General features: G+C 59.3%; 1 protein-coding gene across 2 annotated transcripts in view; it reads left to right on the top strand.

The window, feature by feature from the left end:
* The first annotated feature begins 7,100 nt into the window (after positions 1–7,100).
* The window catches only part of PTK2B (protein tyrosine kinase 2 beta), a 92,865-nt gene continuing 73,709 nt past the window's right edge, over positions 7,101–26,256 (top strand). Inside the window, exon 1 of one of the 2 annotated variants that reach the window (XM_055145431.1) lies at positions 7,101–7,405. The gene's annotated coding sequence lies outside the window, so the exon portion shown is untranslated. Of the gene's footprint in view, positions 7,443–26,256 lie in introns of both variants that reach the window. The other variant, XM_004614733.2, reaches the window with a different exon arrangement.

The raw sequence follows: 26,256 nt of genomic DNA, 5'->3' as shown, positions 1-26,256 counted from the left end.
TGTGCAAAGAGCAATCTTGGCTCCCTGCTGAGGCCACACAGCTCCCCCGAAACCCTTGTAGATCTGGGCCATGTCAATCAGGTGACAGCAGGTGCTGTTTGGCAGCTGCCTTATGGGATTGGTGGTATGCCCATGTCCACACCATGAGGGTGCTGGTGACAGACTCAGCCAGTCCTGCACACCCACCCTCCACCCCCGCACTTCCCTGCAGATGGAGGTGGGTGTAGAGAGTGGGTAATAGCACTCACATGGGGGTTACTCCCCCCTTACTCTCCCATCTCCCACGAAGAACACCCCAATGGTGCCTTGGGGAAATAAAGTCTCCCTCTAGGCAAAGGTCCTTAATCTTCTTAAGCTCCAGTCCAGCCCCTATAATGCGACCAACCACTGTGAGGAAGTGACCCTCCAAGAACACAGGGGCAAGATGCCTGAGAATAACCTGAGTTTCAACAAAGCAGCTCTCACACGTTGCTCTTTCAGTGGCCAACCAGAAAAATATTTTTTTAACTGTTCAAGGTTCACTGCAAACATCTGACTTTGGTGCCAAAATGATGTTTCTCGCTTAGCTAGAAGGCCGGCTGACGCCGCCAAGCAGGATGCGATAATGGATGGATGAAACCTTTGCCTGGACTCCGGCTGGGGCCTGTGTAGTCACCGAGCCCCTTGCTCTCAGCCCCTGCAGGTTGATAAAGAATCAGCAATTCAACCGACAAGTTTGTTCGAGACATCTGGGAAGCTCTCACTCTGCAGCACCATCGTTCCATCAGCGCGTGGGGTCGGGGGCTCAGCCCGTACTGACTTCAGCCCACAGTACTCTGAAGGCAGCTTGCAAATAATGTTCCAGCCCTTGAGGGCTCTGGCACTGTCTTTCCAAGCTTCTTGGGCTCAGACTAGCCCTTTGGGGCCCGAGACACAGCTCGGTGGGCCAGGCATGGGCTCCCCACTTCCCAGGGGCTGTTCCCAACACACAGTTCCCCCCACGCAACACCTGGAATGACACCCAAGCCAAGACCACTGGGTGTGGCCCCCAAACAGACAAAACAAGGATAGTCCTTCCATCACGGGGCCACGGGGAAGGAGACCCAGAGTTCCTCATCCCCTCTCTGGAACATTCCCTGTCTGGGGTCAGGCTCCTCCTGCCACAGTTTGGAAAAGTCACTTACGCAGATTTCTAGGCCCACCTCCATTTTCTGGGGAAAGGCCCAGGCACGTGCATCTTCACTTACTCTAGGTGAGAATCAGACTAGGTTGGAGCAGCTTGGAGAGTGTTCAGGGCCGGGCTCCGGGCTCCTGGCTCCTGGCTCCAGCGGTAACCTTAGCGGCAGTGTCCAAGAAGGCCACTAGAGGGCGCCAGCAGCCTGCTGCACCCCTCCTCCCCCTCCCCTCCCCCCACCAGCCTCGGGCCCCCTCCCGGGGAAATAGTGACTCATGTATTTGGTTTCAGCCTGTTCCCGGAGCACAGAGTTCTGGCTTCTCCTGGACGGATTTTGCTGTCTCTGTTTTCCACCGGGGCTTCATGTGATTTCCCTGTGCAGTTTTTTTTTTGTTGTTGGTTTTGTTATCAGGATCACCGCGGGAGTGTGAGGTTGAAGAGGAACGTATAGATGCTATCTTTTTCTTCTCTTTTCCTTTCCTTTCCTTTCCTTTCCTTTCCTTTCCTTTCCTTTCCTTTCCTTTCCTTTCCTTTCCTTTCCTTTCCTTTCCTTTTCTTTTTTTTTTTTTCTAATGTAGGATTTCAAGATTCCCGTTAAACCAGTAAGGTTCTCCCATCTTCCCAGAATTCTAGAAAGAATTTGGTTCTAATCAGAGTTCCACTGACTAACCAGAGGGGTAGGACTGGCGCATAATCTTTCTCTCACTTGATCCCTTTTCCTGGAGCATAAAGGGAAAAAAAGGGACCTGGGTGTTCCAAGTTCTTACCAGAGTGTTCTCTTCCCTCCCTCCCTCCCTCTCTTCCTCCCTCTCTCCTCCTCTCTCCCTCCCTCCCTCCTTTCTTCCATCTCTCTCTCTTCCTCTCTCTCTCTCTCTCTCTCTCTCTCTCTCTCTCTCTCTCTCTCTCTCTCTCTCTCTCTCTCTCTCTCTCTCTCTCTCTCTCTCTCTCTCTCTCCATGCACAATTTTGATAGCGACAGGCAGTACTCCCAGCAGCCTTAGGGCCAGTGTCTCTGCCTCCTGTCTGCTCAGTAGGCAGCATTCCTGAGGGACGGCCCTGGAGTTAGGATCCTGGCTATGACCAGCCCACGGCAAGGTCTAATAGGCCTGAGAGGTAGCAGAGGGTTCAGGCGCCCGCCCACTTGCCGCCAATCTCAGTTCAATTCCTGGCTCTGCAGATGGCCCCCTGAGCGCTGCTGGGGGTCATTCCGGGGAGCACAGACAGGAAGAGCCCCTGAGCTCTGTCAGCTGTGGCCCGAAGCTCCCTCCCAGAAAAGCCTCCTGGGTGGCCACCTCTGTCTCGCTCAGCTCGCACCCAGGCCCCCTTGCCTCACCCTGCTCCATCTCCAAATCCCTGCCGCCCATCTGGGACAGCTATTTCCCAGAGGTCATGTTTGGGGGAGCCAGAGAGACGGCCCCGAGGGCCACAGCACGTGCCTTGTGAGCAGAGGTGCTGAGTTTTCTGGCCGAGCCCCACTGGGTGGGATCACAGTGGCCCTGAGGACCACCAGGACAGCCTTCGAAGCCCTCTCCAGGCTGCCTGAGCAGGGAGGGGGAGGGGGGCGGCGGCTGCTTCCTCCTCTGCCTGTGAAGGTCCAGATCTCCCAGCCCCGCTCGCTCGCGGGAAAGATTCTTCTTGTTCCGCGGAGTGGTCTTGGCAGCCTGCTCAGAAATCGTGTGACCATATGCACAAGTGCTGGTTAGTGGCTCTTGATTCTATTCCATTCGTCTCCGCATCAGCCACCTGTCCTGTGGCATCTGGGCTTCCGCCGTCCCCGCAGAGGCCACGCTGCTGTCCATCACCAAGGTCTGCCCAGGACCCTCCGATACCTGAAGAAATAAAACCTGGCCCGACTTCCCACCTTCCTGTACACCGGGCACCCAATGTTCTTGACTAGTGGCTTTTTGAGAGATGCAGGGTAGCTTTCTTTGCCTCTAGCCAGTAGGTTGCAGAGCGGAACTTGCACTCCCCCCCCCCCCCGATTTACCAAAATAGACAATAATTGCTGTGCCATGCTGGGTAATAGAGGGGTGACCTCGGGCGCTGGCGAGCACGAGGGGGTGTGAAGGGTCCCAGATGCTCACATTGGGCGGTCTTTTGCTTGTGCCAGGCATTTTGTTTGTTTCCTACCTACGGGCTCTTCTGGCTAACAGCGGATCCGCCCCAGCCTGCTTCCACTTCCCAGAGAAGCTTCCAGCACAGCTGCAAGCACAGGACCCGGGTGCTGAGAACTACATGGGTCCCCTCAAAACCAGGATGGCTCATGGGTCACCCCGATGCTTCAGGACTGACCCGCAGGCTGGCGTGGGGATGGCCATCAGGGAGGCTCTGACAGGTGAACAGGAGATTGAGAGGCCAGAGGCCAGTGCCTCAGCGCTCATGGCACCCCTGGGTACCGGGTGGGCGTGAGCAGAGACAGCTGCGTCACCTTGGTCTCTGCATCTTGTCTCCCCACCCCTTGGTGAGTCTGTTTCTCCACGCCAAGGCGTGTTCTCCAGCACTGTGTATTGAACGTGGTTCTGGGAGGCAGTGTGGACCCGTCGGTGAGAACCACATCAGGACGGAACCGCTGCTTCTGAGCATCTATAAACAGAATGTACATACTCTCTACATGGTAGAACCCGTCTCTGTGTAACAGGTACCTCTGTACCGATGTACAGCAGATGTACGCAAGCTGTGGAACGGATATCCACGAGCTATCTCTGCCACAGGTGCCTGTAATATATAGAACAGGAAGACACTCGTATCGACAGAACCACTTCCTGGGGAGATCTGTGACATCCATAGGCATATCTATGGAGCAAATGACCATATAATATCTCTCGGATAGCTATTTCTACAGGATCTGCATAGCAGATATGAGCCTAGCAGATAAATGTCATACCAATATACCAGATATGGGTAGTAGCAATGTAGTATATCTGTAGCAGCTATATGACAGATAGATATGTCAAATCTGCGTCATGGTCTAGATGCTATCTGTGTCACAGACGTCCGTATGATGGGCGACTACGGAATATCTCTCTGCGTGACCGTGCTCTCTATAGTATACCATATGTCTGGAAGTAGCATGATGGAACAGATAGGTGTGTAATAGCTATGTGCAGGCATGTGTAGACTATCTCAGTAACGGAATACACCCAGGGCACAGACGAGCAGCTCACCGTGAGCCAACAGCTCTCGACCTTTGCCCACTATTCCCCCTGACTCCACGGTCGGGTTCTAAATGCCTCCCTCAGGGGCTGTACAGTGGGCTGGGTATTTGCTTTGCACACAGCTGACAAAGGTTCGATTCCTGGCACCTCCAGGAGTGAGTCCTGAGCTCAGAGCCAGGAGTAAGCCTTGAGCACCACTGGACGTGGCCTCTAAGCCAAGTAAACACTGCCCCCAGCCCACACAGCATTGCTACCTGAGCTGTGTACCCTGTGGGCAGACGGGAGACAGAGACACGGCTGTGCCCTGGTCGAAGTCACTTCCTTCTGACTGACCCCTCCCAGGGCCCCTGATGCCTGCCCCACCGCCCTCATCTCCAACAAACGACAATCCTACGCCCTCAGCCCCTGAACCCCAACCCTTGATGCCCTTCTCAGGTGTGGGTACAGGTGTCACTTCCAAGGGTCTCAGCAGCACCCACCCAGTCCACATCTTCTGCCTCCTCACCAACAGACCCCTGTGTCCACCCAGGTGCCTTCCCCTGCTGCCCTGTGGCTGCAGCCCTCAAGTCCACTGCTAGCTGAGACCACTCTGTGTGTCGTCCCCAACCCTCCAGAACGGGGTGGGGGTGGGGAGCCAGGGGTCCCACAGGACGGAGGCACAGAAACTCAGGAGAGGAAGTAGCAGGTGGGGAAGGGCCAGAAGGGGGTCCCGGGGGAACTACCATGGTTCTAGTACATGGTTCTGGGGTACTGCTGCTGACCCCCAGGGGCACCCTGGAAGGATGCATGAGAAGACATGGTCTGGGGAAGGGCCGAGACGAAGCACAGGGTTCAGGTACTGCCCTGCATGCAGTGACCCTGATTCAATCCCCGGGACTCTGTATGGTTCCTGGGCACTGCCAGGGGTCAGCCCTGAGCACTGCCAGGAGTCAGCTCTGACCACTGCCAGCAGTCAGCCTTGAGCACTGCCAGAAGGGATCCCTGAGCACAGAGCCAGGAGTCAGCCAAAGCACAGAGCCAGGAATGATCTCTGAGTACTGCCAGGAGGGGTTTCTGAGCACAAAGCCAGAAGTAAGCCTTGAGCACTACCTGGAGTGGCCCCCAAACAAACAAAATAAAATAAGATAAAAACCAGGTAACTAAGGGTCTGAGAATCTGCCTTGCTGGCATGAGAACTCAAGTTTGATCCTTGGCACTGCCCCATGTGCCAACTGTGACTCCAGGGGACGTTGCCAATTGGAACTACAGAACTTTGGTGCACTGCAGCCAAGTGTGCACAGGGTGGGGGTGCATTCATCACAGTAATAAGACAACAGGGAAGGAGTGTGGGGGAGGCTGGTATCAGAGACCCTGGGCAACCCAGCTCCTACCACGGAAGTCGTTTCGTCCCCGCCTCCCGTGCCATCCCCTGCCAGAGAACTCTCCGGAGTCTCTTTCGCCAACCAAGCCTGCACTTCTACGATTCTAACAGCTTCAAAACAAATCGCGCAAAGTTTCAACAACCTCTCAACGTTGGGAAAGGGAGGTCCCCGCTGTATCTGGGTCGAAGAGAGTGCAGTACCAGGTTTGGCCACACGGGAGCAGCATAGGCAATGCCTTCCTTCAACCAGCGCGTCCACACCACCTGCTCCCAGTTTGGCCCCTGGCTTTCACCGTCCTCATGCTCTGAGCACACAGAGGGGATGGCTGGACAGATAGTGCAGTGGGTAGGGCGCTTGCCTTGCACGCGGCCGACTGTGGTTTCATCCCTGGTGCCCCATAGGGTTCCCCAAACCCCACCAGGAATAATTCCTGAGCACCACCAGGAATCCCTGAGCTCAAATTCCTGAGCGTAGAGAGAGCCAGAGTGATTACTGAGCACTGCCAGAAGGATCCCTGAGAGGTGCCAGGAGTCAGACCTGGGCACTGCCATGAGAGATCCCTGAGCACAGAGCCAGGAGTCAGGCCTGGGCACTGCCAGGGGGATCCCTGGGCACTGCCAGGGGGATCCCTGAGCACAGAGCCAGGAGTGATCCCTGAGCATGACCAGAAATGATTCTTGACTTCAGAGCCAGGAGTCAGCCCTGAGCATGGCCAGGAGCAAGCCTTGAGCACAAAGCCAGGAGTCAGCACTGAGAACCACCAGGCGTGATCCCTGAGTGCAGAGCCAGGAGTGCTCCCTGAGCACTGCCAGGAGGGATTCCTGAGCACAGACCCAGAATTGAAGCTCATCGTTGGCCCTTGGGAGCCCTGGGCTCAGTTCCCAGTCCCCAGAGCCACGCGCACTGCACACCTGCCTGCACATCTCCTGGAAGGACACCCGGCCCTTCTTCCGGGCGGAATGAAGTGTGGGGCGGGGTCTCTGGAGAGGAACTTGGAGTGCCCCCCCCCCCCAGCCCCCGTGAGTGGATGGCAGCTTTGGGAACTGATTTTAAGCCCATCCACTTTCTGGGACGCAGGAGGAAGCCTGAAATCTCTAGGGATGGGGCACGTCTTGAGTCACCCGTGCGCCCCCCGCCTCGCGCCGGCCCCTGGGGGCGCGTCCTGCCCCAGCCCCCTCTCCCCCACCCCCAATTCACTCCGCATGGGGCGAAGACGCCCTGGGAGAGTGTCTGGGGCAGACCCTTGGAGATGGGGGCTGAGAGAGCCTGTCAAGAGCCCAGGCGTTGAAGGGTCCGCGCCGGGTCGCCCCTGCCAGGGGCTGCAGGCTGCGTGGAAGTGGCCGCGGGTCTATTTCAGACTTTATGGTACGAGCGGGCGGCGCCGCCCAGACGACACTCCCCAGTCGTTAGGGGAGCGGGAGGGGAGCGCAGGGGTGTGGTTAGCGAGCGCAGGGGGAGGCGAAGCGGGGCGCTCTGACCAGCCAGCGCGCACCCCGCGGGGCCGCACCTGCCGCGCGCGCACCGGCCCGGCCGTCCGTGCGCCCACCGCGCGCACCTGCCCGTGCGGCCGTCAGTCCTGCGCTCGGACCTGTCTGTCCGTCCTGCGCTCGGACCCGTCCACCCGGCCGTCCTGTGCTGTACCCGCCCGTCCGTCTGTCCGCAGCCGCGCACCTGCCCGTCCGGCCGTGTGTCCTGCGCACCGGCCCGTCCAGCTCCGCGGAGCCACGGAGCTGCCCCGTGAGTCCCGGCGCCGCCCGAGGCTGGAGGTGCACAGGTGGGCAGCGGGGGGGCCCGCGCTGAGCGCCGACGGGACGGCCACTCGGAGACCGGCCGGTCCTCTGCGGGCTCCGGCCCCCGGGGGCTGGGGGTTGCGGGCCGCGGGCCGCAAAGGGCAGCGCAGGGCCCGGACCCAGCCGCTCTGAGCCCCGCGGCCCCGGCCGGCCTGAGTGTGAGAGTTGTGTGGGTGTGTGTGCAGCCGGTATGCTGTGGCTGTGAGAGTTGACAACGTGCAAGGAAGTGCCAGAGCGCAGGTTTGGGTTTAATTCTGGAGTGTGTGTGTGTGTGTGTGTGTACATGTGCGTAGGTGTACACGTGTATACGTGTCAGTCTCAGGGTGTGTGTGTGCGCGCGCGCATGTATGTGAGTCCCACGGTGTGTGTACATGTGAGCGTGTGTATGTGAGTTCCAGGGTGTGTACGTGTGTGTCTGTGTGTCTGTTTGTCTGTGTGTGCTGGGCTGTATGTGAGTACTGGGGTCTGAGTCCTGGTGTGTATATATGTACTGCATTGTGAACACTAGTGTGTAAGTCCTGGCATATATGTGTGAGTCTTAGTTGTTTTTTGTGTGTGTTTTGTGTGTACTGAGCTGTGTGTGATCCCTGGTGTATGTTTGTGAGTTCTAGGGTGTGTGTGTTCAGGAGTGTGTGTGTGTGTGTGTGTGTGTGCAGAGCTGGCTGTGTGTGAGTACTGGAGTGTGTGTGTGTACAGAGCTGTGTGTGGGTACTGGAGTATGTGTGTGTGTGTACGGGGCCATGTGTGAATGCTGGAGTGTATGTGTGTACAGAGCTGTGTGTGGGTACTGAAGTGTGTGTGTGTATGTGTGTGTGCGGGGCCATGTGTGAATGCTGGAGTGTATGTGTGTACAGAGCTGTGTGTGGGTACTGAAGTGTGTGTGTGTATGTGTGTGTGCGGGGCCATGTGTGAATGCTGGAGTGTATGTGTGTACAGAGCTGTGTGCGGGTACTGGAGTGTGTGTGTGTGTGTGTGTGTGTGTGCGCGGGGGCCATGTGTGAGTGCTGGCGTGTGTGTGAGTCCCGGTTGCGTGTGGTGCATGCACGTGTGTGGTGGGGGTGCCCCTCCGGGCCCCGGGGCTGGCTGACTGCAGCGCGGCCACTGCGGGGTTAACTCTCACTGTCAGCCTGTGCGTGGGCACCTGTGGGCGCAGGGAACGCCTGGGCGATGTTCTGAGCCCAGCCCCCGCCCTAGCCTCTGCCATCTGACACTGCCGCCCCCGCTCCACGTGGGCAGTCCAGGGGCTCCTGTGAGGGCCCGTGGGAGCCCCGTTTTGGACATGGAGACCTTGGTCGGGGGTCCCCAACGCGGGGACAGACGTGGCGGACGGCAGCTGCAGGTCATGCTGTGATGCAGGGGTGCGAGCCCCCGGTCTCCCCGCCCCAGGCTGCACCCCGGCTCTGCCCTGTGCCCTCAGACACCACTGCACCTCGCACCTCTCCCAGCTGGGCGTGGGGGCAGGGAGCCCCGAGCAGAGATGGCAGGAGAGACGGGACCCAGGGCTGACCGGCTCTGGCCAGACTGGACAGCTCCCTCGGGCCCGCCTGCCTGCCTCCCTCTTCCTCCTCCCTCTTTCCTTCCTTCCTTCCTTCCTTCCCTCTTTCCTTCCTTCCTTCCTTCCTTCCTTCCTTCCTTCCTTCCTTCCTCCCTCCCTTCCTTCCTCCCTCCCTCCCTTCCTTCCTTCCTTCCTTCCTTCCTTCCTTCCTTCCTTCCTTCCTTCCTTCCTTCCTCCCTTCACTCCCTTCCTTCCTTCCTTCCTTTCTTCCTTCCTCCCTCCCTCTCTCCCTTCCTTCCTCCCTTCCTTCCTCCCTCCCTTCCTTCCTCCCTTCCTTCCTCCCTCCCTTCCTTCCTCCCTTCCTTCCTCCCTCCCTTCCTCCCTCCCTTCCTTCCTTCCTTCCTTCCTCCCTCCCTCCCTCCCTTCCTTCCTTCCTTCCTTCCTTCCTTCCTTCCTTCCTTCCTTCCTTCCTTCCTTCCTTCCTTCCTTCCTTCCTTCCCTAGCACCCCCTCACTTTTCACCGAAGGCTCAGGCTGGGCACTGGCCATGTGGGGCAGCAGTGATGTGACTTGTTCCTGCTAAGGTCAGTGCTGGTGGACATGGTTATTCAGGAAGGCTTCCCGGAAGAAGTGGCTCTAAGTTGCAACCCAAGGATCTATAAGAATGGCTGGGCTAAGGAGGAGGGGTGGGGGCAGGCAGAAGTACCAGACCTGGGGGCGGGGGGCAGCAGGACACACACAGGAAACCTAACATCACTGGTGAAACGTTCTGTACTCCGAGCACCACCAGAGTGCAGGGGTGAGGCGGAGCAGGGAGGCAGGTAGAAGTTTCCAGAAGGACTGTGCAGGCTGCCATGGCAACTCCTTGGAGCCACACGTGGGACCCAGAACCAGGCAGGAGACTTTCTAGCACGCCGCCCCTCCAGGCTGGGGGTGCCAGATCGCCCCAGGCAGACTTGGGGCGCCCGGCCCCAGGACTCGAGCTGGTCTCGAAGGCAGCCACAGGACAGGACGGAGCCCGGCTTCCGTGCTGACGACAGTTTCAGGGCAAATTCCGTGTGTGGCTTCAGCAAGGGGCGCACACAGGGTCGGGGTCTCAGAAGGCTGCCTGTGTGGCGGAGGTGTGGGCAGCTGGACCACTCAGGCTTGCCTCATTGCCCCCTCGGCACCCCACATGAGCTGTCCCCACACCCGGGGGTCGCAGCCCGCAGCCCCCTCCCAGGGCCACAAAACAGCGTCTGTCTCCCACTCTGCCTCTTGGTCCACACCACTGCCAAACCGTGCACGCCCCCTAGGAGCAGGGCTCAGTCCTGGACCCCTTAACCCCAAGCCTGGGTTGGGGTCACTCCACAGAGTTCCCGGGAACCCCAAAATCTCTTTTCTGAAAAGAGGCCAAGAAGAGATTCTCCTTGCCGGGTTGCGGGGAGACGGGTGATAATGTATGTAAATCGCCTGGTTAGCGCTAATGAAGAAGTGGTAGATATTGTTTTAGCACCTTCTTTGGGGTGGGGGGAGCCCCAAATAGCTCCCACAGACGGGGTGGGGCTCAGACATTCTCATTTATAGTTATTGATGCTCCGAGACGCCATCGGTGGGGCGGGAGGGCTCGGAGCAGAGAGAAAATCTGGGAGACGCTTGTCTTCACTGTTTCCTTCCCGGGGGGGCTGAGTCCAGGAAGACGCACCAGCTCCCCTTCTGCGGGTTTGAGGGGGGATGTGGGGGGGGACCCGGGATGGCTGGAGGGAAGTGTGATGCCTCCAGAGAGAACCCGCCGTGAAGCTGTGGACAAGCACTCCTTAAAACTTAGCCGTCACCTTTCCTGGATTTTTTCAAACTGTGATGGGGGCCACTCCTGGGGCTTCTGGGAGGTGACGGGGCCGCGTGGTACCCCGAGTCAGCCGGAGCCGTGTCCAAGCAAGACGGCCACTCGGAGGCTTGTGTTCGTACCCCCCGCCTGGTTATTCCTGTTGAGATCGACAAGAGTCTCACTGGGAAAATAGGGCTGGGGGGTGAGTGAAGAGAGGGTGCCTGCCCACTGGGGGACTGCAGGGAAGCCTTTCTGGGAAGCCCGGCGGGGCCATGGGGGGTTGGGGGGGTGAATTCTATGTCGGGGGGAGGGGAGAGCAGAAAACACCCAGTGAGCAGGGAACCGTTGGGTTAAAAACGTCTCCTGGGGGCTTCGTTTCCTGCTCAGCCCAGTTATCTCCAGCCCTTCCCAGCAGCATTAAAGAGAGTTCGGGAACATCTCTATGAGAGAAAGAGACAGACAGACAGACAGACAGAGACAGAGAGAGATAGTGGGCACTGGGTGTCGCCAGGGTGCCAGTCACACACGCCCCCGGGAACTTATCCAGTTCCCTTGTGGTCAGTGCTGGATCAGGGTTGTGCTAAGCCCCCCAGGGAAGGACGCCAGTCACTCACATCCCCCCTGTGGTGCTCAGGCCTCTGCAGGGAGGTTTGGGGGTTGCCGAGATGCAGCATTCAGCAGGGGGCAAGGCTCCTGGGGAGGGCCACCCGCCTCCTCTCCAGGAAGGGACCCAGCGCCCCCCGCCCCCACCCAACCCAGCCTCACGCCCGTCAGCTCCGTCTGAGGATGGCCTGAGATGCCCACCTGGGGGAGTCACACTGAGGGGCAGCCATGCTCCGGCAGGGAGGTCTCGGGGAGACCCCTGCCCTGTGTGTGCGGGGCCCTTGGCCACTGGGCCGGAAGACCTGAGTATTTGGGTGTGCCTGTGATTTCCCAGATGTCGCCATGCTGCCCGCTGCCTTCGGAGTCTGGCACTGTCTTTGACTTTGTTGTCAGACTACTCCGGCCGTGCCAGTCTGACCGTGAGCAGGCCGGCCGGCCATGCCCGCCCTCCTGATGGCCCCCCCAAAGCAGGGGCCCAGCCTCTCCTTATTGCCCTGAGCACGAGGCGCCCTGGGTCTCCCAGACTCACTTTGGGCCGCGCCCCTGTCTGCTGATTCTCCCCCTTCCCCGCCCAGTCGGCAGCCAGGCCGCGCCCGCTAATCGGTCAGCCAGGAGGCCTGCTGGCCACCAGGCCCGGAGCTGACGCAGGAGGGAAGGGAGGGGTGCCACTTCCCGGGTGCCTGGCGCAGAGCTTGTGGCCACTGGGGTGGGGGGGTCTGCGGGCTGCTCTCGGGGTGTCTGCTGTTCCTCAAAGGGTAATGGTCATTCGGGGTGGCAGCTGACGCGGGGAGCGGGGCTGGGGGCCTCATGCTCCAGGCTGTTTGCTGAGCCTAGGAGTTTGAGTGACCCAGGGAACCTGTGTCCAGGGCGGGACAGTGGTTTAGGGGCGCCCTGGTCCTCCATGCTGGTCAAACCCAGAAATCACCCTGGCCAGCGCCCCCAAGTGCATGGTGGGGTGTTGGGGAGGTTCCCTGGGGCTCTGTGTCTGCCCGGTGGCCTGCTGGGAAATATGAGCTGGGAGGGAGCAGTCCTGCTTCCCGCCCGACCCCCAGGGAGCACCCAGCTCTCTCCCTGGGGAGCACCCAGCTCTCTCAGGGTTCTCCATGAGTGAACTTATTCATGCCCCGTTTCCCGCACCAGCCTGAGGACCAAGGGGCAGCGGTCCATATCTCTCCCCCCGTGTATGAGCCGCAGGTGGAGAATTAGGTTCCCGGGAGAAACAGGGTCCCCGGGAGAGACGGTTGGTATGTGCGTCCTCACAGGGCCCCACTGGGCACTGTCCCTGTAGAGGGACATGACTGGGGTCAGGGAAGTGAATTTGGATCTTTTTTGCTTTGCTTTTATTTGGGGGCCACACCCAGCGGTGCTCAGGGCTCTGTGCTCGGGGCTGACTCCTGGCTCTGTGCTCGGGGCTCACTCTTGGTGGGGCTCAGGAACCTTAAGGGATGGAACTGGGTCAGTCCTTGGCAAGGCAGGCGCCCTGCTCTGGGCCTGGGTTGGAATCCTGGCTCTGTCGGTGGCCTCCTGTGGGACGTGGCCGGCTGGGGACTGCTCGGGAGTCTGTCTCTCAATAGCAGTGATCGTGATCAGTAACTCACTCCACGCAGCTCAACACACCCCCTCCGCTTCCCCTCCACACTCGCAGCCCGGGAGAGGCAGGATACCAGCGGCAGGTCTGACAGGGGAAGGCCCCCAGGTCACAAAGAGCCAATGAGGGGCCCGGTGCTGACAAGCCAAGGCCAGTCCCCGCTGCCGGGCAATCCTGGGGCGCTTCCTGGAGGAAGGAAGGCCTCTGGGGGTGTTGGGCGGAGTGTCCATGGCCACATGGGATGACCACCGTGGCCAGGGGGTGTAAATCCAAGCAGAGAGGTGGGAACTCGGCTCGGATGACTCACCCTGGGTGGAGGAGGAGAGCAGGGGGAAGATCAGGGCAGAGCGTCTGAGATAAGGCTGGACTTTGTCCAGCACGGCTGACCCGGGCAGCAAGGAGGGCAGGTCGCGCCCGACTCGCCCGACTCCAGAGGAGGCCGGAGGGGCCTAGCCCAGGAGCGGGGGGTGAACGGCGCTGCTGGGGGGAAGCTGGAGAGAGAGGGAGCAAGAGGGTCCTTGTTCCGGGTTGAGACTGTTCCGAGGGGGCCACTTGCCTTGGCACGAGACCAGCTGGGTTTGATCCCTGGCGCCCCATATGGTCCCTAAAGGCCTGCCAGGTGTGAGCACAGAGCCAGGTGTGGCCCAGCCCCCCCACCCCCAAGACAAAGACCAAACCAACAAAACCAGATAACCCTGAGAACCCAGAACCCAGAGCCAGGCCCTTCCCGGTCAGACGCACTGGGTCACCCTGGGCACGAGGCACCGGGCCCTTGTCCCGGGGGCAGCGTGGTGGATGGTGGTGCTGCTGCATCTCGAACGCCCCGACCCATGCTTCCCTCGAGATAAAGAAGCTGATGTGGTTTCCTAAACGCCCAACAGGAAACCCAGGGGGTTGGGTGTGGAGGGGGCACATTCGGCGGTGCCCAGGGGGCCTTATGCATTGCTGGGGACCGGGGTCGCCTACACATACAACAAGCACCTGACCCCGGTACTCTGTCCCCAGCCCAGATGTCTGTAAGCTCCCGGAATGACAGGACAGCCGCCAGTGCCAGGCCAGTGCCATGGCAGCCCGTGGTGCCAGGCCGGTGTCATCCCCATTGTTATTGCGAGAACAACACACAGTGTGAGAGGATCTGAAAGGGCTGCAATACACAGTTCCCTTCTCTGGCAGATAGCGAGGCGGGGGGAACTTCAAGTGCGGACATTTTCAGGTGGATGAGGGGATGGAGAGAGAGCCCAGCGGGGAGGGCGTCTGCCTCGCCTCTTTGCCAGGTTCCATTCCGGGCAGCCCACTTGGTCCCCCGGAAGCACCATCAGGAGTGATTCCCACGTGCAGAGCCAGGAGGGATCCTTGAGTATATGGGGTCTGTGCCCCCACCGGAACCAAAGCATTTCAAATAAATAACATTTAAAACCGAATTAAAAAATTAAGTTGGTGGATGAGTGGATGGGTGGGTGGATGGATAGATGGGTGGACCGATGATTTTAGGGATGAATTAATGAATGAATGTATGAATAAATGAATGAGCAAGAATGAGCTGAGCCGCCAAGCCTCTCTGCCTTCTTCCCTGGTCCCTGAGCCCACAGCTCTGTCCTTGAGGTCATGGAAAACCAGTTTCATCTTAGTCGTTTTCTAATATTTTAGGAAATATTGCCACGGTGTTACTGTTTGTGGGATTAATGCACAGCATCACTGCACCCCTCCCCCCATGACCCTCCCCCAGTGTCCCTTCTCACCTGGGTGTGATTTTCATCCCTCCCTCCCTTCTCCCACGTGTCTGTCTATAAGTTTTGTAATGGACGGTCAAGGGGGCACCATTGTACTGTCCTGTCTCTTCCCTTGTTCTGTCTCTCTGTTGTGCGTAGATGAGTGAGATAATCCAGTAGCTGCCCTTCTCCCTCTGAGAATTTCACTGAACACAAGCCCCTGCAGCTCCATCAGCATTCCCATGAACTATGTGACTACATCATTTTTGACAGCTGTGTAATATTCCACCGTGCCTACAGAACCATCTGTCACTGGGGCCTTTCAGTTGGTTCTATATTCTGGCTGTTGTACCGAGTCCTTCAGTGAACACAGGTATGCAAATATCTTTTTCAAATGAAGCTTTTTTGTTTTGTTTTGTTTTGGGTGTGTGTTCTGAGGGTAGATTGTAGTCGTAAGTTGAAAACAAGGCTGAGAGTTTGAGAGCTTTCTTTCTTTCTTTCCTTTTTTTTGGGGGGGGGTCACACCCGGCAATGCACAGGAGTTACTCCTGGTTTTGCACTCAGGAATTACTCCTGGCAGTGCTCAGAGGACCATATGGGGTGCTGGGAATCAAACCGGGATCGGCCATGTGCAAGGCAAACGCCCTACCCGCTGTGCTCTTGCTCCAGCCTCATGGCTGAGAGCTTTCTGTGGTCTGGAGTCTTCATCATGTTTAGTCGGGGGGCCACATCTGTTCAGGCTACTGGCAGTGGCTGGGAACCACCCCCCCTCATCCTCACACTCAGGATCAGGTTGGCAGAAGCCTGGGGTCCATCTAAGGGGTGGGATGGAAGCAAGGGGGCCCCAGGGGCTCCCAGGGACTGTGGGCTCACGGGGGACCCCAGGACAGAGGGATCCATCCCCTGGAGTGTCCCGCAGCCCCTTCCACAGACAGAGCCTGTCCCACACCTGGGTCCCCTTGGAGTCCTCCGGCAGCTCTATGACGCCGGGGCTCAGACGCTCAGACGGAGGAAAGGGGAAGGAGAGCAGAGAGGAGTCAGCAGGGGAGCCAGCTGCCCTGCCCAGTGGCGCAGGCCCCGGGTATTTCCACAGTTTGGCCAAACTAAGAGCAGGCTCTTGGCTGGAGCAGTACCCGGGAGGGAACTGGGGCAAGGGCAGGCTACACGGGGGGTGGGGGGGGGGGAGAGCGGGGGGAGTGTCCGGGGCCCTTGTGATAAGTGTCCAAGGGTGGGTACAGGGCTAAGGAGGCGGGGCTGGAAAGGGGCGGGGCTGGAGAGGGGGCGGGGCAGGGGCGGGGCAGAGGGGTTCCCTCCTTGGCGATTTTTCCCCCATCCCGAGCTAGCGTCCCTGCATTCTGCTGGCCAGCTGGCCCTCCCTTCAGCACCTTGAGACTGAGTCCAGCCCCCCCACGTGACCACCTCCCTGGTTTAAACATCTGCGAGAAAGAGCGTCTGCGGTTCACTTCCCATAGTCCTGTTTCCTTATTTATGTGACTCTTGGTGGGGGGGAGGGAGGGGCGAGAGGGCACGCCCAGCGGTGCTCGGGGCTGAGTCCTGCTCAGGGCTAGCTCCGGGGTGGCTCTTGGAAAACCCCAGCTGGTGCTGGGGATGGAACTGGGGTTGGCCGTGTGCCAGGCGAGCACCTGACCTCGTGGGTTCCCTCTGGGGCCTCTCCTACTTTTCTAATGCTGTGCAGGGGTGTGGGCGGGGCGGGTCTAGACAGGGGAGGGAGGTCCGAGAAGCCAAGCCTTGAGGTTGAGTTCTGGTTCCTCGGCAGGAAGGAGCCAAAGAACTGAGCTGTGTCAGGAAGGGGCCTGACATCGGTGAGACACTCAACCACCCCCGGGGGGTCAGTGGCCTTGGCGCGGAGGGTCCGATGGCCTGCTCTGGCCCCGGGGACACTCGGGGACAAACCCAAGAGCAGGGAGCAAGGTGGGTGAGCACGCCCCACCCCCAAAGGCCAGTTGTGCCCTGGCCTCGGAGACCTGAGACCAGAGCTGGCAACTTAATCCAATGTGGAGAAAAACGGTTTACCAACGAGGGTCATGCTGGGAAGGGCGTTAAAGGGTGAAGAGGAGCACGGCCAGGAGAGGCGCTCTTGAGCACAGCCTTTTCAGAGAAATGGTGTCTTTCTCAGAAGCCGTGGCCGCTCAGTGCCCGGCAGGATGGTGGTGGTGACCGCTGGTGCGCAGGGTCCTGGCATCGCACGTCTTTCTCTGGCCACAGGAAGCTCGAGGGCAGCGAGGGGGGAGGGTGACCTCCTTCCAGAGCAGGTCTGAAGCAGTTCAAGGGGGTGGGGGGTTGTTTTAGAGAAGAGGCTGTGGCCGCCGGTCAGGCCAGGGTGGTACCAAGCGCAGACTTGGCTTTCGTTAGGAGGAACATGAACCGGCATTTCTGGGGCATAGCCGGGACTGGCCACAGGGCCATAGCCAAGACTGCCTGCAGGGCCATGGCTGGGCCCCGGCGTTCCCACCCTCAGCCCGCCTGTGTTTGCTCCCCACCCTGCTGGCTGGCAGCTTTCCTTGGAATTCGGGAGCAGGTGAGATATTCCGGCTGGAAGGTGGGGTGAGACTCCAGCCCCCAGCTCCACGCCCGCCTTCCGCCCGGGACCTCGTCCCCTCTCTGCTGTCACCTGCTCCCTAGACATAAGGCTGTTTTTCACAAGTACAAGCCTTGCCGGTGCTCCCGAGTCTCCCGGTCACAACTCGGCAAAGGTTGGGCCAGGCGGGGGCTGGGGAGGCGTCGGCTGGGCTGGAGTTGTGAGGAAAAGGCTGGTTTGAAGGGGGTCCTGGAGGTGAGCAGAGAAGAGTGCGTCCCGCCCGTTGCTGGGGCTTCAGGTGGACACCACTGGGCTCAGCCGGCAGCCAGGGCCAGCGGGGCGGCTGGCGTCCGTCTCTCCCCCAGGCGGGCTCTCCTGCGCACCGCCCCCGACTCTCCTTCCTTCAAGGCGCTGCCCCCACACATGCGGGACTGGGCTCAGCGTGCAGGGCCCACGAGTATGACGCTGTGTTTCTGGGGGTCCCTGGGCCACACATGGCGGAACCACGTGGGGCTGCTGGCCCCTCACTGCCTACACTGGGCCCCACCCAGGGCCATCCCTGCACCGTCAGCCGCGGGCCTCCTTGGGACACCCCGCCTGTATGTACTGCTGTGCCGTCAAGCCCCCACCAAAGCCCTGGAGGGTGGGGTGCGGGGGGCTTCGGGGTGTGCACACTCATGCACACACGTACATACATGCCTGTGGGTGCTGGGGACCAGTGTTGGTGGGCCGGGGGTGGGGGGCATCAGCCCTGTCTGTCTTCCATCGGCGGCTTGTGGGTTGTAACCTTTACAATGAACCACTGACCCTATGAGCAAAGACCGTCTCTGCATCCCAGCAGGGCCCGGCAGGAAACCCCTCAGGCCTGAGGAGGCGGTGGGTGAAGTAGGTGGAAGGGGGTCTGAGGGGACCCGTCCTCATGGGATCTGGTGGGATCTGTGCTTGGAGTCAGAATGCAGCCGGCAATGCTGAGTACTTGTATGCCGTGCTCTGTCCTTGCTTGTGCTGGGGGAGTACACACACACACACACACACACACACGCACACGCACACGCACACGCACACGCGTGCGCATGCACACATGCACACACATGTGGGCGCACATGCACACATGTGTGCGCACACATGCACAGACACATGCACACACGCACACGCATGTACACACATGCACACATGTGCACACAGGTACACGCATGCACATACATGTACATGCACACGCGCACATGTGCATATTCACACTCTCTTCCTCCATACACCCCAGGAGCCCAATCACCCCCGAGCAGCCGTCTCTGCTCTCACAGCTGCCTTCTCCCTCTCCAAATCTGCACAGAGAAGCCAAGTGATGGACTCTGTCTGATTGATTCACTGGGGCTTGGGGACCGCACCCAGTAGTGCTCAGGGATGTCTCCTGGCTCTGTGCTCTGGGTCACTGGTGTTGGGAGTCAAACTGAGTCCATGTGCCATGTCAGCACTGTCCCTGCTGCACCAGCCCCACTGCCCCACGGTGGGGTGGGGGGTTAGAAGTCATCTCGAGACTTTCTGAAGCCGAGAAGACTCGGATTCACCTGCTCCCTCAAGAGCAGAGCACTTCCCAGAGGGCATTTGTCTCCCTGTGTGCCTTTCCCTAGTCTCTTCTCACGCAGCCTCGAGAGACAGCACAGGGGCTAAGGTGCCTTCCTTGCACACAACTGACCCTGTTTCTATTCCCAGAGTCACACTGGGTCCCCTGAAAACGATTCAGTGATCCCCGGGCCCAGAGCCAGGAGTAAGCTCCGAGCACAGCCAAAGGGAGTCCCCAAACCGAAGACTGAAAGGAGAGCCTGACTTCTGCTGGGAGATGGTCTGCACCCCCACACCCTCCTACGGAAGTGGGGTGCTCCTGTGGGCCAGAACCAAGGAGGACTGGGGGAAGGAGCGGGTCCCTGCTGGGAGCATCCATCCAGTACCTCGTGGACAGCGGTCTGGGTTCCCTCGAGTCTTGTGGGCAACACTTCCGATGGGCAGCGCACCCAATCTCCCAATCTCTTGGGAGATTCTGATTGCTAGAAGCTTCTTCTTTACACAGAGTCCAATTCTCTGGAACCTGAACCCACTGTGGAGGGAAGTTGCATTTGCCCAAAGACGGGCTGTTTGGGGGGCTCCGAGAGGTAACTGTGTTTGCCTGGCACACAGTCACCCTGCCTTGTCCACTGCGGCCTGTTGATCCCAAATGTTGTGTGTGTTACATGTCCTTGGGGAGACCCACCTGTCACAGGGCCCTTTGGACTCCTCCATTGGGCTCATGTGTGTCCAGGCTCCCTGCAGCGTGTTCTCCGCCCAGCCCCCCTTGTCTCTCACCATCCTCATACCAGTCAGCGTGGCTGGCCACAAACACCGCTGGGCCAGGTGACTCCTGCCCCAGGCACCCTGAGGGCTGAAGGTGACGGTGAAAGGCAGGCTGATCTCTGGGCTGGGCCCGGGGTCTTCCCCCTGTGCCCACCTGGGTCTTGCCAGGATGCAGATTGACTGCACAGGGTCACCTGCTCGGCTTCCCCTTCTGAAGCGGTGGAGACATCAGCGTGAAAGTATGGGGACAGGAGGGGGCAGTTCCACCTGTGACGTTGCACCTCGCTAGCCCCCCAGAGCTGGCCTGACCTGGCCCCCCAGAACACAGCCTTGGTCTTCATCTCCCAGCTCCATGTCTGCTGCCTTGCAGCCTGACTTCTCCTTGTGGTTACTTTTCCAAGAGCCTCTCATGGGGATGGCTGTTGGGTCCCTGGGGACCCCCACAGAGGCTGACACTCTTTTCTCCCAGGGCAGCCCAGGGTGTTGGCTCCTACTGCCCTGTGCCCGGGACTGCGGGGCTGAGAAGGGCCTCGAGCCCCCAACCACAGGGACATTATCTTCTCACTCAGGTGTCAGGAACACCCCATAAATACAGTCATCTCTCTGTCCTGTCCGAGGAGAACTCGGCGGGGGGGGGGGGGGGCAAGGGAACAGAAATATCCCAGAAGTCAGAGACTGGGGAGGTTCGAGGCCTGATACCTCTATCTTGCAATAGTTTTCGGGGGGTAGGGTTTTTTATTGTGGTGTGTGTGGGGGGGGTCAGTTGTTTTTGGTTTGTTTTGTTTGTTTGTTTGTTTGTTTTTTGGGTCACACCCGGCGATGCACAGGGGTTACTCCTGGCTCATGCACTCAGGAATTACTCCTGGGGTGCTCGGGGGACCATATGGGATGCTGGGAATCGAACCCAGGTTGGCCGCGTGCAAGGCAAACACCCTACCCGCTGTGCTATCGCTTCAACCCCGTGGGGGGTCAGTTTTAAAGCCAGCTAGGTCCAAGTCAAAATGTTCCTTTCTTTGCTCAAAGTAAAGTTGACTCAATGGAACCTCAGTTCAGGTGTGTTTCCAGGACACGCTGCTTGCATGAGTTTACAGTGTAAACAAGCCCGTTGCCCCGCCCTTCTTAGCCATTTTTAGAATTTGCCAAAGGTCCCCACACTACTGCCCACTGCTCCCTTGTTATTTACTTATAGCTGGGATCATTTCCCTCTGTATTCCCACCCCTTCCTTTACTCATTTCCCAGGTTCCACCCTCCTTCCCTCCAGTACCCCACCACGCCCCGCCTCCAAGTTTGGTCTCCGTGTCTTTTGCTGGGTTCTGTTTGCTTTGTCAGTTTATTCAGTTTTCCATTTGCTGTGTTCATTGGTTTTTGGTTTTTGGGTTTTTTTTTTATTCCACAGAGTCGGGAAACCTTTGGGCATTTGTCTTTGTCCATGTTTTCTTTGCATGGCCTCCCCAAATTCAGGAGGATGGAGCCCACTTCTGTGTTCTCTCTGCCAGACGGGGCTCTCCCTAACTTCCTAACACACGCGCGCACGCGCGCGCGCGCGCGCGCACACACACACACACACACACACACACACACACACTCTGCACAACGGGCCTCCGTTTTTCTCCACCCCGCGGACCCGCCAAGCGGTGGGAGCGCAGATTCCCGCACACGCGCCTCCTAGAAGCCGGCTTGGTCCTGGCTCCCTTGTTGCCTGGCAACCGGCAAGGGCGCACGCGCTCACACCTCCTCCCTGCCTTGGCGGTGATGTTGCGGTGATGCCCGCCAGCGACAGTTATCCGGCTGGTCTCTGCAGCTGGAAGGTAGTGGGCTGTCAGGGGTCCCCGGCAGCACCATGATCCAGAGAGACGGCACAGCCCCCGGGGGCCCAAATTGCTTGCTGCCCGGCTTTGCCTCTGTGGGGGCGTGTGTGTAGGCGGTTCTCGAAGGGCCGGATCTCTCTGCTTGCACTTGTTCTCGGGGACGACTGCGATGCAGACAGGGGGGACTGCAGAAGGCTCTCAGCTCCCACGCAGCCCTGCCCTGCACCCAGCCCGCAGCCCCCCACCAGGCGCCACCCCCCACCCCTGCGGGCTCTTCCATTTGGAGATTGTTCCGCAATGTTCTGGCACTCCCCTGCCTCCCCACCTCCTCTGCTCCCTGCAGCCTCCTCCTCCTTGCAGGCCCTGCTCCCTCTGCCGTCAGTTCTCCTTCGTCCCCTTTGCCAGTCTCTGTCGCCAACATGCCGCGTCTGAGGGGCCACTTGCAGTACCAACTCGAGGATTCAAGGGCCAGCTCCTGTCCTTATGCTGGGCTGACCAGGGCCTCCCGGAGCATGGACAGAGAGAACCAAGCATATGTTCCAGCCCCAGATTGGCTTCCTTTCCCTTCTTAGCTTGTTTTCGTGATTGCCAGCAAGTTCATTGCTTCTCCGAACCGTTGTCTCCCGAAGGGGTTGGAATATTTGCCCCACAGGTTAGCGTGACAATGCCAGGAAGGAACCCAGAAGGACGCTGGCCAAAGATACAGTGTCCAGGGGGCTCAGCTCAGAAGACGTCTTCCTCCCCTTTCTTCTTTTTAAATTTTTGTTTGTTGGGTTTCAGGAGCCCCACCCAGTGATGCTCAGGGGCTACTCCTGGCTCCCAAGCTCAGGTACCACACCCACAGGTGCTCTGGGTGCCAGCAGCAGCACGGGGGTGTCGGAAACCGTCCTCCGTCTAGTGCCGCCCTATTTCCCGGCTGCATTCTCCAGGCAAGCGCCAAGCAGTGCCCATGTTGCAGGCTGGGAAGGAGGGTCTGCTCCGGTGCCACCTCCAGACTTTTCCCGGGGCCCCCGATCCCACCGCCCAGGGCTGCTTCTGAGCTGAGAACATCAGCCCCTCCAGCCCGTAGCTGCCGGAAGCTCCGTGCCCATCACCTGGGCACTTTCCAGGGTGTTTCGCAAATGTCCGAGGTGAAGAATAGCCTTGCAGTTGGCACCGTGTGCCCCTGTGAAGCTGAGGGGTTGGATCCCACGGTGTTTACAGCTCACATGGTGATGACCCCAGCGCTGGTGGGCAGGGCCAGACCCTTCTCGACACCAGGCTGGGCGGGCAGCCAGAAGCTCTCGGTGCCCGAGTCTTCTTCCACTCCCTAATCTCCGAGGCTCCGTGACCGAGCTCACCTCATTCAAACCTCAGCCCAGGAATGTTCTAGAGGCTCCTTCCAGTTCTGGCTTGGGAAAGGATATGGCACTAACCTTTTCTTGAGAAAAACACATGAGTCAGAACATGCCTGGGGTGGGGGCAGAGGTCCCGAAGGAGCATGCCCTGGGGTCTGGCTGCCTCTTCTGCCAGGCTCTGGCGGCTTTAGTAAGCCTCAGAGAAGCGCTGACTTTGCAGACACTCCCCAGAGCTGGAGGTGGTAGAGGAGCATGTGACACCCACAGTGTGTAGCCAGTGACAGCGCGGCCAGCAAGGAGGGAATCTGAAGGGTGTTGAAATCCTGAAGACTGGGAGTGTGGCCAGGGAGTGCCAGCCTGCATCGAGAGATGCCGGCATCGCCCTCTGCAAAGTTTCTCGCCGCCGACCCTGCTTGTGCCCGAGGAAGATCCAGCGGGAATGACACCCCAGCACCCTCCAGCTCTGGGGAGAAGGGTGCCGTTTCACAGGGAGTCTGGCAGCTGCCCAGCCCCCCGCCACCCCAAGTCTCTTGATGTTGGGCAACAGGGAAACAGGATGTGTGTTGGAAAGCCAACAATTCCTTCTGTATCAGGCTGAAGATTCGAGAGACAGATGAATCCATGGGCAGTACCCTAACTAACTTTAAAAAAAAATGTCGGGAAAGAGGGATAACATGATAGTATAGCTGGGAAAGTCCTTGGTGACCCAGCTTCTGGCCCTGTCACCCCCTAGGTCCCCCTAGCTCTGCCAAGAGTGATCTTTGAGCTCAGAACTAGGAATCAGCCGTGCACATCGCCAGGTATGGTCCCTAAAGCCCTCCCCCCCAAAAAAATTAATAAATTAAAATGTAGCTATAAAGTGGGGGAACAGTGAAAAAACAGATTTAAGCTGGGAGAGTGAGTCACTGCTCTGAGGTTAGGCTGGAAGGGCCCGTGGCAGGCAGTTACCGGGTCCAAACCCTTTTATTAACAAACAAGCGTCTCCCACACGCTAATGAGCGGTGGTTAATTCGGGATTGTGGCCATGTGGATGCCAGCCCTTTTTCTCTGCTGCTCTCGGGCTTTAATTTTTCAGATTAAAAAGACGCCCAACCAAACAGAAAGGTGGCCTGGAGGGAGGTCAAAAGGGAACTTTCCAGATCCTCGAGGCCCTTTGACACTTCCACTGGTCCCCAGGGAACGAGGTTTCTATCGGCGCCAGACGCCGGCTGGCCGGAACAGCTTGATCTCGCCCAGATGTGACCGTGCTGCCCATCGGTCCTGGCCGTGTGGAACCTGACTTGGAGTTATCAGCGCTGGACAGTGTCCACGCGAATTTCGCAAACGCGCCTTGGAAGGAGAGAAGGAATGAAGGGGGCGGGTGTGGGGTCGGACCTTCGCCAGGTGCCCAACACCCAGACATAGCCAGTTCTCCAGACTGAAAACAAGTTCCCGGGGCTGGTACTTTGTTGGGTCCAGTGTCCCCCCCACCCTGCCGCTAGCCCGCAGAGCCCCTCACTAGCAGGGCACGATGAGCAGAGTTGCTGCTGGCCGCCCGCACAGCTGTGCCTCAGCTTCTGTTCCCTTCGTTGCCTCCGTGCACACGATGAGATCCGCTCGTCAAACCCCACATCCCCCTGTGTCCATCACCCGTGATGCCAGGGGCCACGCTCACGGGTACCCCCTTGTCCACCCACTCATCAAACCCAGCCCCCTCGGCGCTTCTGAGCTGAAGGCTCCGCTCCCCTCCCTTCCCACCCCTCCCCATCTGCCCACCACCCTACTCTTTATAAAATGCCCTGTGATCCTGACAAACGGCGTCTTCCCGAGCCCCGAAGCCTCTGCAGAACAGGCTCGGGGCTCAGGAGGGCGGATGGCAGCGGGTGCTGGGCCAGCAGCAGCCGGGCGGGTGGAGGCCACCCTCCTGCCTCTCCCCAGGGCTGTTCCAGCAAGAACGGGTCATGCTTCGTGCGTCCAGGGACGGGTGCCTCCGGGCCAGCCCGCACTTGTGAGGAACGTGTGGCAGGGAAGAGTCAGCCAAGATCGGAGCTTGCATGTCTCTGGAGGTTCGGTCGGCTGGACCCCAGGGCAGGAGAAACACTCACAGCATTTTCTAGAGCAGAAATAAGAAAGCAGGGAGGGGCCGGAGTGATAGGATAGTGGTTAGGGCTCTTGCTCTGCACGTGGCTGACCTGGGCTGACCTGGTTCCATCTACGGCACCCCAATGGGTCTTCTGAGCTTTTCCAGGTGCAGGAATTGGGGGGGGTCCCCTCAGTGCAGAACCAGAAGGAAGCCCTGAGCACCACTGGGTGTGGCCCTGCAAACAAAACAAAATGAATTTAAATAAATAAAGCCCCTCACAGGGATGCTCTGCTAACCTGGGTGGGTGGGCCAGTGTCCAGTGCCAAGGATGCAGTGCCACAAGGTCTCTGCGGAGCTGGGGGCCAGTGGGATCACACCTGATGGCGCCTGGGGTGTGGGCACATGGAACCGGACTTCAAACTTGGTTGCCGGAACCTGTGAGCCCCTGACTACTGAGCCGTCTCCCTGGCCCTCTCTCTGTCTCTGTCTCTGTCTGTCTCTGTCTCTGTCTCTGTCTCGCTCTATCTCTGTCTCTGCCTCCTTGTCAGTCCCCCCAACCTTGTCACCCACTCCATCCTCAAGCCTTCCCTGCAGGTCCGAGTGAGCGCATGCGCTGCCCGTGGTCTCCCGGGAGCGGCCATGCCTTCCTCCAGGGGGGGGTCACTATGCGCTGACCAGGCAGCTCTGCAGGCAGTGGCCAGGAACAGGGCTGTGGGCCGAGGGGAGGCAGGAAACGCAGGCGCCTCACCCCTACTGTCACCCTCGCCTGTGCTCTTGGTGGCGGGTGACCAGAGAGGGGGCTCCAGAGAGGGGACTCAGTGCTCGCATCACCCACAGAGGGCCTAGTCTGAGGCAGCTGGTTCAGGCAGCCGAGAGCCCCTCAGGGCTGGTGCAAAGGGGCTGAGAGCCCAGAGGGCTAAGTGCACTCCTAACCGGTGGGTTCTGTCCCCTGTCTGCACAGCCCCCCAGAGATTGCCAAGAACAGCTCTGGGGTACTGAGCTGGGAGTAGCCCCTGAGCACCACCCCCAAACAGGACAAAAAGATGGGGAGCATGGCAGCGTATGACCCCAGCCCGCACCCACAGCCTCACCTGCAGGAGGAAACCCTCTCCCCTCTCACCGTTGGTTTATTCACTGCCCAAGACCCACAACTTGGTTTGTGTGTTCCTGGGGCATCATCTGCAGGGCCAGGGGCCAGGGGACAGCGTGTGCCCCAGCTTGAGGAGGGGTCCCCGCCGTGTTCTGCCCAGGGGGGACGTCATGAGGGGGTCTGAGGGCAGGGAGAGCCTCCTTTCTGGTTGTTATGGGGGAGGAGGAAGCCAACACAGTGACGAGAGTCTGGGAGTTGGGGAAGTCACCGCAGACCAAGCGTCTCAGTTCCTTCGGGCGCGGGCTCTGCCGTGAAGAGCTCTGCGGCCCGCCGGTGCGAGTGCGCGCTGGCAGGACCGCTGAACATGGTCTGGAGGGAAGTGTTGGCATGGGAAGTGCTGTGGGGTTGGCACCCTCTCTTCGTGCCGTGGGCACA

The sequence above is a fragment of the Sorex araneus genome, chromosome 1 (assembly GCF_027595985.1).
Source record: "Sorex araneus isolate mSorAra2 chromosome 1, mSorAra2.pri, whole genome shotgun sequence".
Classification (NCBI taxonomy): Eukaryota; Metazoa; Chordata; class Mammalia; order Eulipotyphla; family Soricidae; genus Sorex; species Sorex araneus.
The sequence above is the reverse complement of the archived record's forward strand: the minus strand, read 5'-3'. Positions and strand labels throughout refer to the sequence as shown.